The sequence below is a fragment of the Macaca fascicularis genome, chromosome 16 (genome assembly GCF_037993035.2).
Source record: "Macaca fascicularis isolate 582-1 chromosome 16, T2T-MFA8v1.1".
In the NCBI taxonomy this organism is placed as follows: Eukaryota; Metazoa; Chordata; class Mammalia; order Primates; family Cercopithecidae; genus Macaca; species Macaca fascicularis.
In genome coordinates, this window is record NC_088390.1 from 82,202,726 (window position 1) to 82,216,701 (window position 13,976).

Consider the following 13,976-nt stretch of genomic DNA (forward strand, 5'->3'; position numbering starts at 1 on the left):
GCCCGGGTGACAGAGCGAGACTCGTCTCAAAAAAAAAAAAAAAAAATCAGTGATGTGAGTGACCCTTACATGAACCTTCCTCAGTTTCACCAGCTCTAGGCCCCATAGGGCAAAGGGACAATTATAGAAAGAAGGGACCGGCCGGGCGCGGTGGCTCAAGCCTGTAATCCCAGCACTTTGGGAGGCCGAGGCGGGTGGATCACGAGGTCAGGAGATCGAGACTATCCTGGCTAACATGGTGAAACCCCGTCTCTACTAAAAATACAAAAAAAAAACTAGCCGGACGTGGTGGTGGGCGCCTGTAGTCTAAGCTACTCGGGAGGCTGAGGCGGGAGAATGGCATGAACCCGGGAGGCGGAGCTTGCAGTGAGCCGAGATCACGCCACTGCACTCCAGCCTGGGAGACACAGCGAGACTCCGTCTCAAAAAAAAAAAAAAAAAAAAAAAGAAGGGACCATGGACACACAGACTAGTTGCACACCTTCCTGGCTCTTGTTAGTTCTTGGGGCAGGACAGCTCACAGGTGTCAGAATGTTCCAGTGAGCCCCAGTGAAAAGTGGGCTGAAATAATTGCCAGTGATTGGCTCCCCCACTGTAAAACACTGACTTGCTTGAGTGCGCGTAGCACCTGAACTGTGGGTTGCTGTGTGTGTGTGCACATGCGTGTGTGCACAGGTGCGGTCGGGAGTTTCATTGCATCTAGGGGCTTCATAGTGGCCATAAGATCATATTGTGTTTACTCTGACTAAAGGCCAGTGTGGGATCAAAGGAGGTTCAGACACACTTAGAAATTCACTAGACACTTTATTTGCCTGAATAATACTCCCTGAGCTTGCTTTTTCTGTCAGAGAGAATGTTCTAAATCAGGATCACTTTAGAAGATTTGGAAGCCACATCTCTGTAGCTGTGTAGTGTGTCAGATCCATCCAAATATTTACCTACCACCAATTATAGCTTTATTTTCCCTTATTTTTTAAAGCTTTTTTTTTTTGGGGGGGGGGAGATACAGTCTTACTCTGTCACCCAGGCTAGAGTGCAGTGACGTAATCATAGCTCACTGCAACCTTGAACTCCTGGGCTCAAATGATCCTCACTTCAGCCTCCTGAGTAGCTGGGACTACAGGCCTGTACCACCACACCTGACTGATTTTTTATTTTTAGATTTGTTTCGTGAAGTCAGGGTCTTACTATGTTGCCAGGCTGGTCTGGAACTTCTGACCTCAAGCAGTCTTCCGTCCTCTGCTCCCCAAAGTGCTGGCCTGAGACGCCACACCCAGCCTAAACTAAAAGCCATTTTTAGTAACTCCCACCAATGTGGTTACTATTAGAAAGTTGTATGGTTTCTGGGTCATGTTTGGTGTCGGAATGTGTACATATATCCTTATAAATATCGAATGTAGGGCTGGGCACGGTGGCTCAAGCCTGTAATCCCAGCACTTTGGGAGGCCGAGGCGGGTGGATCACGAGGTCAGGAGATCGAGACTATCCTGGCTAACATGGTGAAACCCCGTCTCTACTAAAAATACAAAAAACTAGCCGGGCGTGGTGGCGGGCGCCTGTAGTCTCAGCTACTTGGGAGGCTGAGGCGGGAGAATGGTGTGAACCCGGGAAGCGGAGCTTGCAGTGAGCCGAGATCACGCCACTGCACTCCAGCCTGGGAGACACAGCAAGACTCCGTCTCAAAAAAAAAAAAATAAATAAATAAATATCGAATGTAGAACTGATAGTAGTTTACCTTTCAGATTTGCAAAAATAAGGAAAGATTTTTAGCAGCTTGTAAGAAACATATACATACTTGGATGAATAATTAGAATTTTAATTTACAGCTCATATGCTCTTACAGTATTCTCTTTGAGGGTAAAACATACTTTATTCTCAAACTTAAAGAACCTTGGATAAGCCATGAATTATGGCCTCAGTGACTACATTTCTTTTTAGGAGTTATATGTGGGGGAAGGAAAGAAGTAGGTACACGGAAGTGTTAACATGGAAAACAGGAGATTACAGAGAAGCATTATTTGAGCCTTTGGATACTACAAATAATCTTCAACAATGACTGGGGTTTTTTGGCTTTTTGTTTTTCCTTTCCTTTTGTGCTTGTTGCAGAATCCTATCATATTGTGGTTAGATTTCAGTAAAGAATGTTTAAGATCAGGACTTTGTCTTGCATTTAAAAAAGACCCTGTATTCAAGTTAAAGCTTGTATATATTTGTTTTTTGTTTTTGTTTTTGAGACGGAGTTTTGCTCTGTCCCCCAGGCTGGAATGGCCAGGAGAGCAGCAGGAGCTGCAGGAACAGGTGCTTCCTCACTGGCCACTCCATCTTGAAAACTCATGGCCCATGTCCCGAGGCTGAGTGGCATCCAGAGTGAGTTATTCTACCGGCTCAATCTCTTGTCCCTTTTGTTGGGCTTACACCTTGCTGTTCACTGTTCTGGGATTCACCAAGTCCTGAGCAAATCTGGTGTTGCAGCGCCACCTCTTTCTGTTGGCTTGTCTTTTTTTTTTTTCTTTAGATGGAGTCTTGCTCTGTTGCCCAGGCTGGAGTACAGTGGCGCAATCTTGGCTCACTGCAAGCTCCACCTCCCGGGTTCATGCCATTCTCCTGCCTCAGCCTCCTGAGTAGCTGGGACTACAGGTACCCACCACTATGCCTGGCTAATTTTTGTATTTTTAGTAGAGACAGGGTTTCACCTTGTTAGCCAGGATGATCTCAAGCTCCTGACCTCATGATCCACCCGCCTCGGCCTCCCAAAGTGCTGGGATTACAGGCATGAGCCACCGCGCCTGGCCCTGTTGGCTCGTCTTGGTTGTCTGGAATTCATCATTGTCTTGCCTATATGTCTCTGTACTCAAATCTGTAGGTTTGTCCAAATCAGATTATAAACAAACATAAAACATACAGGTGGACATTCATGCAGACATGCACTCCACAAGAAGATTGACCACAGCTCTTTTTTTTTTTTTTTTTTTTTTTTTAAGACAGTCTTGCTCTTGTCGCCCAGGCTGGAGTGCAATGGGGGGATCTTGGCTCACTGCAATCTGGGCCTCCTGGGTTCAAGTGACTCTCCCGCCTCAGCCTCCTGAGTAGCTGGGATTAAAGGTGCATGCTACCACACCCAGCTAATTTTTGTATTTTTTAGTAGAGGCGGGGTTTCGCCATGTTGGCCGGGCTGGTCTCGAACTGACCTCAGGTGATCCCCCCCACCTCAGCTTCCCAAAGTGTTGGGATTACAGACATGAGCCACCACGCCTGGCCTAATTTTTGTATTTTTAATAGAGATGGAGTTTTGCCCTGTTGGCCAGGCTGGTCTTTGAACTCCTGATCTCAGGTGATCTGTCCACCTTGGCCTCCCAGAGTGCTGGGATTACGGGCATGTGGCACTACACCAAACCACGGTTAGTTTTTGTGTTTTCAGTAGAGACGGGGTTTTGCCATATTGACCAGGTTGATCTCAAACTCCTGGCCTCAGGTGATCCACCTGCCTTGGCCTCCGAAAGTGCTGGGATTACAGGCATGAGCCACCATGTCTGACTGGTACCCAGCTTTTGCCAGTAGTCATCATGATACCCATTGGTTGTTGGAGGAAATAGAAACAGGAATTAATCTGTAGTGGCTGTGCATGGTGGCTCATGCCTGTAATCCCAGCACTTTGAGAGACTAAAGAGGGTTGCTTGAGGTCAGGAGTTTGAGACCAGCCTGGGCAATGTCATCTCTATAAAAAAATATAAAAATTAGCTGGGTGGGGTGGCAGGTGCCTATAGTCCCAGCTATTCGAGAGGCTGAGGTGGTAAGATTGCTCGAGCCTGGGAGGTTGCAGTGACCTGTAATTGCACCACTGCACTCCAGCCTGGGTGACAGAATGAGACTCTTTTTTCAAAAAGTAGATCTGTAATGGTCTCTGCACATTCTCAGCACCAATGACAAAAGAGGAGCCAAATGCCAGCAACTGACTCTGTGTGTGAGGCGGAAGATCTCAATGTTAGTGTTCAGGTGAGGAACAAAGCTGAGCAGACATGATGTGGAATAGAGAGCTTGCTGAGTTAATTGCCAGGAGAAGTATCTAAGTCAGAGGTTGGAGCTGCTTCTCTGTGTTTTATTGGGTTCGTGCAGAGCTGCTTTATACCAGGCTTGTACCACTTGGTATGCTTTTTGCTTTTCTTTTCACTTCTACACCTCTCAGACACCTGCTGTGGGTCAGCTCTGTGCAGGGGTACAAAGATGATAGATGTGGCAGTGTATAAAACAGTCAGAATCCACTGTGGTGGCTGTACCAGCAGTATTCACATAGTGTAGTAGGAACATGGAAGAGGGGGCAGGCAGGGTCAGGGAACCCTCAGGGTGATCTAGACCCAGGGGACAACATGATCAAAAGTATGGAGATGTAAGGGTGTGATGCGATGAGGCATATCAACTGTTTAGAGCAGAGGTCACCTGTAATCCCAGCACTTAGGGAGCAGAGGCCAGAGGATAGCTTGAGCCCAGGAGTTCGAGATGTGCTCGGGCAATATAGTGAGACCCCTTTCTCCACAAAAAGGGGAAAAGAAGACAAAAATACCCAAGTGTAGAGCAGAGGTCGGCAAACCAGCCTGCATACCAAATCCAGCCTGCTGCCTGCTTTTTTATGGCCCACTTTCTTTTGAGACAGGTCTCAGTCTATCCTCCTGGCTAGAGCACAGTAGGACAGTCTTGGCTCACTGCAGCCTTGACCTCCCAGGCTCAAAGAATCCTCCTGCCTCAGCCTTCTGAGTAGCTGTGACTATAGGTGTGCACCACCACACCTGGCTAATTTTTGTACTTTTTTGGTAGAGACAGGGTTTTGCCACATTGCCCAGGCTGATTTCCTAACTCCTGAGCTCAAGCAATCCACTGCCTTGGCCTCCCAGAGTGCTGGGATTACACGCATGAGCCACTGTGCCCTCCCTTCACATTTTTTCAGTGACTGAAAAAAATGACATTTCGTGATGTGACGATTATATGAATTTCAAAGAGTCCCTAAATAAAGCCTCCTTTGGGCCAGGCATGGTGGCTCACGCCTGTAATCCCAGCACTTTGGGAGGCTGAGTTGGGCGGATCACGAGGTCAGCAGATCGAGACCATCCTGGCTAATAAAGTGAAACCCTGTCTCTACCAAAAATACAAAAAATGAGCTGGGCGCGGTGGCGGGTGCCTGTAATCCCAGCTACTTGGGAGACTGAGGCAGGAGAATGGCATGAACCCAGGAGGCGGAGCTTGCAGTGAGCAGAGATCGCACCACTGCACTCCAGCCTGGGCGGCAGAGCGAGACTCTGTCTCAAAAAAAAATAAATAAATAAAATAAAAAATAAAAAATAAATAAAGCTTCCTTTGAACCTGCGCTCATTCGTTTCTCTATTGTCCTGGCTGCTTGTGCCCTTCAGTGGCAGAGTTGAGTAGTTGCAACAGGAGACTGACTATATGTGATGCTCATTGCTTCACATTGCTGCACGTATCAGCATACCACTTTTTTTTTTTTGAGACGGAGCCTCGCTCTGTCGCTCAGGCTGGAGTGCAGTGGCGCAATCGGGCTTATTTCAAGCTCTGCCTCTCGGATTCATGCCATTCTCCTGCTTCAGCCTCCCGAGTAGCTGGGACTACAGGCGCCCGCCACCACACCCAGCTAATTTTTTGTATTTTTGGTAGAGATGGGGTTTCACTGTGTTAGTCAGAATGGTCTTGATCTCCTGACCTCTGATCCGCCCACCTCGACCTCCCAAAGTGCTGGGATTCCAGGCATGAGCCCCTGTGCCTGGCCAGCATACCACATTTTATACATTCTTCATCACTGTTGCATACCTCTTATGTCAAAAGAAGAGAGGAAGAGAAAAATGCACTTCAAGTATTACACTTTTAAGGCTCGGTGGCATGTGGATTATTTTGTTAACACATTCGGTGGCAAAGCATCTAATAATAAAGATAGCTGTGACTGTGCATGGTGGCTTATGCTTGTAATCCCAGCACTTTGGGGGGGCCGAGGCAGGAGTACAACTTGAGCCCAGGAGTTGAGGTTGCAATGAGCTGTGATTACACTACTGCACTCCAGCCTGGTGATAGAGAAAGAAAAAGAAAGGAATATTCCTTTAATTTTTTTTTTTTTTGAGACGGAGTCTAGCTCTGTCTCCCAGGCTGGAGTGCAGTGGCGCGATCTCCACTCACTGCAAGCTCCGCCTCCCAGGTTCACGCCATTCTCCTGCCTCAGCCTCCCGTGTGGCTGGGACTACAGGCGCCCGCCACCGCGCCCGGCTAATTTTTGTATTTTTAGTAGAGACGGGGTTTCACCATGTTAGTCAGGATGGTCTCGATCTCCTGACCTCGTGATCCACCCATCTCGGCCTCCCAAAGTGCTGGGATTACAGGCGTGAGCCACCGTGCCCAGCCAATTTTATTTTATTTTATTTTATTTTTTTTTTTTGAGATAGAGTCTCGCTCTGTCACCCAGGCTGGAGTGCAGTGGCGTGATCTCAGCTCACTGCAACCTCCATCTCCCGGGTTCAAGTGATTCTTCTGCCTCAGCCTCCTGAGTAGCTGGAACTACTGGCACCTGCCACCACACCTGGCTAATTTGTATTTTTAGTAGAGACGGGATTTCACCATATTGGCCAGGTTGGTCTTAAACTCCTGACCTTGCGATCCGCCCGTCTTGGCCTCCCAAAGTGCTGGGATTACAGGCGCGAGCCACTGCACCCGGCCCCCACCTTTTTTTTTTTTTTTGGAGATTGCTCTGTTGCCCAGGCTGGAGTACAGTGGTGCGATCTCAGCTCATTTCAACCTCAACTTCCCTGGTTCAAGTGATTCTCATGCCTCAGCCACTCAAGTAGTTGGAATTATAGGTGTGACTCACCACGCCTGGGTAATTTTTTTTTTATTTTTGGTAGAGACGGGATTCTCCATGTTGGCCAGGCTGGTGTCAAACTCCTGACCCCAAGTGATTTGCCCGCCTTGGCCTCCCAAAGTGCTGAGATTACAGGAGTGAGCCACTGCACCTGACCTAAAAATTTTTTTCTGACCATTGCTTTTTTACGAGTTGGGAATATTGTGATAAGTGCTTCATCTGATAATGCTGATGAATTTTTTTCAGCATAGATGTCTTTTTTTTTTTTTTTTTGAGACAGGGTCTCGTTCTGTCACCCAGGCTGGCATGCAGTGGTGCAACCGTAGCTCACTGCAGCCTCAAACTCTTGGGTTTAGTGATCCTCTCACTTCAGCCTCCCAAGTAGCTGGGACTACAGGTGCATGCCTGGCTTCGTTTTCTTAAAATTATGTTTTAAAAATGTTTTAGTGATGGAGTTTTGCTATGTTGCCTTCAAACTCCTGGGCTCAAGTGATCCTCCCACCTCCGCCTCTTGAGTTGGTGGGATTACGGGGATAAGCCACTGCATGCAGTTAGGAATATTTCCTTACAGCAGAATTTCTTCACAAGAATGAAAACTACATTTTTGTAGTTTCAGTTGCAGGCTACAACTGAAGCAGGTTTCTGAGTGGCTCGTTTGTTAGCTAGGCAAGGAAAGCCATTTACTGATGTTGAGTTAATTAAATTGTGTTTGATTGCAGGAGCTGGAGAAGTGTGTCCAGAGAAAACACACTTTTGTTTGAGAGTGTTAGCTTTTCAGCAGGAACAGTGTCTCAAAATGTTGAGGACGTTAGGAGCAACATCAGTAGTCAATTAAAACAGAAGGCTGGGCTGGGCGCCATGACTCACACCTGTAATCCTAGCACTTTGAGAGGCCAAGGTGGGCGGATCACAAGGTCAGGAGATTGAGACCACCCTGGCCAACATGGTGAAACCTCGTCTCTACTAAAAATACAAAAATTAGCTGGGTGTGGTGGCCCACGCCTGTAGTCCCAGCTACTCAGGAGTCTGAGACAGGAGAATCACTTGAACCCGGGATGCGGAGGTTGCAATGAGCCGAGATCACACTACTGCACTCCAGCCTGGTGACATAGCCAGACACCGTCACCAAAAAAAAAAAAAAGGCCGATTTCATGTGGTTTTTCCTGGCTGTTGATGAGTCCACAGCTAGTTACTATTACTGTTTAGTTTTTAACTTATTCATGGAGTTGATGCCAGGTTTGAAGAGAGTGAGGAATTAACCTCTATGAATAGTTTGTTTGGAACAATTACAGGTGAGAGTATTTTCAAAAAAGCTAAGAAAACACTAATTCAGTACAACCTAAAGTGTAATCTGCTAGTATCTTTTACAACTGGTGGTGGTAAAAATATGTGTACAGCAGAAAAATAATTGAACAAATTTACGAAACTTGTGAAAATGTAAGGTGGTTTATTCATTGTGTTATTCATCAGCAGGTACTTTGCAGAAAATGTTTTAGTTTATCATGTGTTATTAAACCCTTAGCATCAGTAGTTTTACTTGGTTTTGTGAATCATCATCAGTTCCATGAGTTTTTGTCCGAAATAGAAGCTGAATATTCTGATATGCCCTGCTACGCAGTAGTTTGATGACTGAGCAGTGGTAGTTTTCTTTCAACTTTTTGAGCTCAGGGCTGAGATTGAAAATTTTCTGAGTGAGGAGAATCGCTCTCAACCACTATTAAATGCTGAATGGCTTTGGAAATTAGCTTTTGCTGCAGACTAGGTAATGTTTGTTAATGAATTCAACCTAAAACTCCAAAGTAAAACAGTGCTTATGCAAACCTTATGCTTCAGGGAAGTCATGTTGATGACAGCAAATGTTTAAATCATTATGTCATGTTAAGCTGCCTTGTATACTTCCTGTGCTGTCAAAAGTGAAAACAAAGGTAAGCTCTCCATTCCTACACACATGTTCCAAATGCAGGCTATAGTTCTATCAGGGATTTTGCATCTCAATGTGAACACAAAGGAAATTTCTCTATTTTGAAATCCATCAGGTGGGCACGGTGGCTTACACCTGTAATCGCAGCACTTTGGGAGGCGGTGGGCAGGTCACTTGAGGTCAGGAGTTCAAGACCAGCCTGGCCAATAAGGGGAAACCCCGTCTCTACCAAAAAATACAAAAATTATTTTGTGTGTGGTGTGCATGCCTGTAGTTCCAGCTACTCGGGAGGCTGAGGCAGGAGAATCGCTTGAATGTGGGAGACAGAGGTTGCAGTGAGCTGAGATCACGCTGCTGCACTCCTGCCTGGGTGACAGAGTGAGATTCCATCTAAAAAATAAAAATTAAAAATCTGCACAATTGAGTTTACGACATATCTTCAACTGGAAGTGATTAAAAGATAAGTATTAATAGAATTCTGGCCATGCGTGGTGGCTCACACCTGTAATCCCAGCACATTGGGAGGCCGAGGCTGGCGGATCACCTGAGGTCAGGAGTTCAAGACCAGCCTGGCCAACAAGGGGAAACCCCGTCTCTACCAAAAAATACCAAAATTAGCCGGGTGTGGTCGCGGGTACCTGTAATCCCAGCTACTCGGGAGGCTAAGGCAGGGAGAATCGCTTGAACCCGGGAAGCAGAGGTTGCTGTGAGCCAAGATCGTGCGACTGCACTCCAGCCTGGGCGACAGAGCGAGACTCCGTCTCAAAAAAAAAAAAAAATTAGTGGAATTCTATAATTGTCATCTAAGAGATGGATATCCTGAATAAAAATTATATGCTTGGCTGGGCGTGGTGGCTTACATCTGTAATCCCAGCACTTTGGGAGGCTGAGGTGGGCAGATCACAAAGTCAGGAGATCGAGACCATGGTGAAACCCTGTCTCTACTAAAAATACAAAAAATTAGCCGGGTGCGGTGGCGGGCCCCTATAGTCCCAGCTACCTGGGAGGCTGAGGTGGAAGGATCACCTGAGCCCTGGAGGTTGAGGCTACAGTGAGCTATGATTGCACCACTGCACTCCTGGGTGACAGTGAGACTGTCTCAAATGGAAAAAAAACAAGCCCGTGTGCTTGTGGAATGTTATCAACATTTAGCAATACCTATATATGTGAAAAGACATTTTCAAAGATGAAATACATAAAAATCTCATTACAGGCCAGGTGTGGTGGCTCACACCTGTAATCCCAGCACTTGAGGAGGTCAAAGCCGGGGAGGATTACTTGAACTCAGGAGTTCATTACCAGCCTGGGTAACATAGCGAGACCTGTCTGTACTAAAAATCAAAAAAATTTAGCTGGGCATGGGGGCATGCGCCTATAGTCCAGCTACTCCAGAGGCTGAAGTGGGAGGATCACTTGAGCTCAGGAGGTCAAGGCTGCAGTGAGCCCTGCTTGAGCCGCTGCACTCCAGCCTGGGCAACAGAGCGAGCCCCTGCCTTAAAGAAAGGAAAAATTTTTATGTGTGTGTATGTGTGTGTGTGTGTGTTTGGGTGTGTATATATATAAAATATATATGTATGTATTACAGAGTCACAATTAACGATGAACATTTGTAATCCATTTTGATAAAAGGGATCCCCCAACTTTGCAAAATGTTATCCCCTCAAAAAGAAATCTAAAGTCCGCTGGGTGCAGTGGCTCATGCCTGTAATCCTAGCACTTTGGGAGGCTGAGGTGCTTGAACCCCAGGGGCAGAGTTTGCAGTGAGCCGAGATCATGCCACTTCACTCCATCCCGGGCAAAAGAGTGAGACTCTGTCTCAAAAAAAAACCAGAAAAAGAAATCTAAAGTCTGAAATATTTACCATTTGGTCCTTTATAAGAGGAGTTTATAAGAGGAGTTTGCTGGCCGGCACAGGGGGTCATGCCTGTAATCCCAGCACTTTGGGAGGCTGAGGCTGAGGCTGAGGCAGGTGGATCACAAGATCAGGAGATCGAGACCATCCTGGCTAACACGGTGAAGCCCTGTCTCTACTAAAAATACAAAAAAATTAGCCAGGTGTGGTGGCACGCACTTGTAGTCTCAGCTACTCGGGAGGCTGAGGCAGGAGAATTGCTTGAACCTGGGAGGCGGAGGTTGCAGTGAGCCAGGATCACACCACTGCACTCCAGCCTGGACAACAGAGGGAGACTCCGTCTCAGAAAGAAAGAAAAAAAAAAAAGTTAAATTCGGGCTCTAGGAAGAGGGTTGAGCACCATGCAGTGTCATCTGGACAGAGAAAGGCCAGTAACAGAGAGGTCAGTTTAGGAAAAGATCCTAAGTCCCTGATCCAGGGCAGTGGGAATGGAAGTGAAGAGGCTTACCATGGAATCTGTGGCTCACTGTCTGTCCTGATCTATGAGAGCCCTGCCAGCTAGAGCCTCTGTGGAGTCTCATCTGCACGTGGCACCCTGGACATGTCTGCCCCAAGTCAGCAGGCTCACCAGGTCTAGCTCCTGTCCTCGGGGACCTTTCCTTCTCCAGGACAGACTGTGCCCAGAGGCAGGGTGAACATATCCTAGGTTTCTCCTCCTGCCTCCCTGTGCTTTCATAAGGCACTGACACCAGGCAGGCACATGTCACTCTTAGAACTACCAGGTTTAGCAAATAAAGGATGCCGGCTGGGCATAGTGGCGCATACCTGTAACCCCAGCTCCTCTGGAGACTGGGGCAGGAGGATTACTTGAGGCCAAGAGTTTGAGGCTATGCTATACCATGATTGAGCCTGTGAACAGCCACTGCACTCCAGTCTGGGCAACATAACAAGACCCTGTCTCTTAAAAACAAACCAGGATGCCAGTTACATTGGAAACAGATAATTTCTTTTTTTTTTTTTTTTTTTTTTTTTTGAGATGTAGTTTTGCTTTTGTTGCCCTGGCTGGAGTGCAATGGCACGATCTTGGCTCACTGCAACCTCTGCCTCCTGGGTTCAAGTAATTCTCCTACCTCAGCCTCCTGAGTAGCTGGGACTACAGGCATGTGCCACTATGTCTGGGTAATTTTTTTTTTGTTGTTTTTTTTTTTTTTAGATGGAGCCTTGCTCTGTCACCAGGCCGGAGTGCAGTGGCGCGATCTCGGCTCACTGCAACCTCCGCCTCCCAGGCTCAAGTGATTCTCCTGCCTTGGCCTCCCAAGTAGCTGGGACTACAGGCACAGGCCACCACACCCAGCTAATTTTTTTTTTTTTTTTTTTTGAGACGGAGTCTCGCTTTGTCACCCAGGCTGGAGTGCAGTGGCCGGATCTCAGCTCACTGCAAGCTCCGCCTCCCGGGTTCACGCCATTCTCCTGCCTCAGCCTCCCGAGTAGCTGGGACTACAGGCGCCTGCCACCTCGCCCGGCTAAGTTTTTTTGTATTTTTAGTAGAGATGGGGTTTCACTGTGTTAGCCAGGATGGTCTCGATCTCCTGACCTCGTGATCCGCCCGTCTCGGCCTCCCAAAGTGCTGGGATTACAGGCTTGAGCCACCGTGCCCGGCCCCAGCTAATTTTTGTATTTTTTAGTAGAGACAGTTTCACCAGGTTGGCCAGGATGGTCTCCATCTCTTGACCTTGTGATCCGCCCGCCTTAGCCTCCCAAAGTGCTGGGATTACAGGCATCCATGGGCTCATGCCACCGCGCCCAGCCATTTTTTAAATATTTTTAGTAGAGACCGGGTTTCACCATTTTGGCCAGTCTGGTCTTGAACTCCAGACTTCAGGTGATCCACCTGCCCCGGCTTCCCAAAGTGTTAGGATTACAGGTGTGAGCCACCGCGCCTGACCAGAAACAGATAATTTCTTTAGGATAAGTATGTCCCATGTAATATTTGAGACTTAATTAAGCTAAAATATTATTCATTGCTTATATGAGATTCCAGTTTAACTGGGTGTTCCGTCCTTAATCTGCCCATTCTAACCATGCCTCACTCTTCTGTGCTGCTGTCTCTGGGCCCAGCTTCCTTCTTTCAGGAAAGTTCCTTCTCTCCCATTTTCTGTTACCTCCTGAGGTAGTTTCTTTGTGGGTCCAAAAAGTCAGGAAGAGGATGTACCTCCCAGGAGAGGGATGGTTGTAGCAGTTTGAGGAATGGGTATCCCAGCTCAGTGCCAGGCTTGGTGCCTGTGTGCAGCAGGAGGGCACAGCTTTCTGTCTAACCAGACAGTAAAGGAGAAGAACCTTTGCTTCAAATGCCAAAGGGACCAGGAGAACATCAGGCTGTAGGGAGCCTTCCAGATTTCTGCCTGGGGTCTTCAGGATGTACCTGGAGCCCAGAGATGAAGCCCTTGAAATTTGCAGTTTGCCTCCTGCACCTCACCTTATTCTCCTTTTCTTGTTTCTGTTCCCTTCCTATTCCATGCACATCCACAAAGGTACTGGGAGCTCTTAGAGCCAGACACACTCTGTCTCTAAGCTCATCCTGTTCCTGTTCCGAAAACACCTTCAAATTCTTCATCCGCTAGTACCTGTCCTCCCCGCTTCCCCTTTCCTCCTTCCTGCATCCCATCCTGGGTCAAGGATCCCTCGTTTGGATTGACTTGTTCCCTTCATGCTTCTTTCTGCAGTCTCCAAGCCTCTGGCACCATCCTTCTGAATGGCGTTAGATGCCCTATCCCAAGTCATTTGTTGCTTGCATTGTTAGGCTTGAGAGACTAAAGAAAACTACACTAACTGCTTGTCCTTCCTGGGGCCAGGGGCGGGGGGGTCCAGTCTAGGAGACCCCCCAACCTGGACACATGTAGTGAACAAAAACCCAGATGTAAGGGGGTAAGTGGGTCTGGGGCCTTCCACTGGGTGGGATGTGGGAGAAGAGATTTGGGAGTGTCTTGGATGTTACACATGCAGGGCAGAGGAGAGAGACCAGTGAAGGTTGGGAGGAGGCGGCCAAAAGGAGACAGCTTCATGCCCCCAGGACATAAATAGCCCGGCTGCTGCAGGTACTCCACGTGAGGTGACACGACGGGACAGAACAGGCTGGAGCAGCAGGGGCGGGGTTGGGGGGTGGGTCTCTTCAGAACGTCAGTATGAGTTTTTTTCCCCAAGCACAGATCTAGGTAGTGCTAGGAAATGTCTCTGGGCGGAGGCGGGCAGACAGGACGGTAATTACTGAGTCAGTAGTCCCGAGGGATGCCTTGTGACCTGGGCTTTCAGCTTCAGAGCTGAAAAGCCTAAGTGCTTATCTGCAGATTCCTCCT

At 47.7% G+C, this 13,976-nt stretch overlaps 1 protein-coding gene across 9 annotated transcripts in view; it reads left to right on the forward strand.

The window, feature by feature from the left end:
- Positions 1 to 13,976, forward strand: part of UNK (unk zinc finger) — a 43,278-nt gene that overhangs the window by 12,354 nt on the left and 16,948 nt on the right. The window lies entirely within an intron of this gene.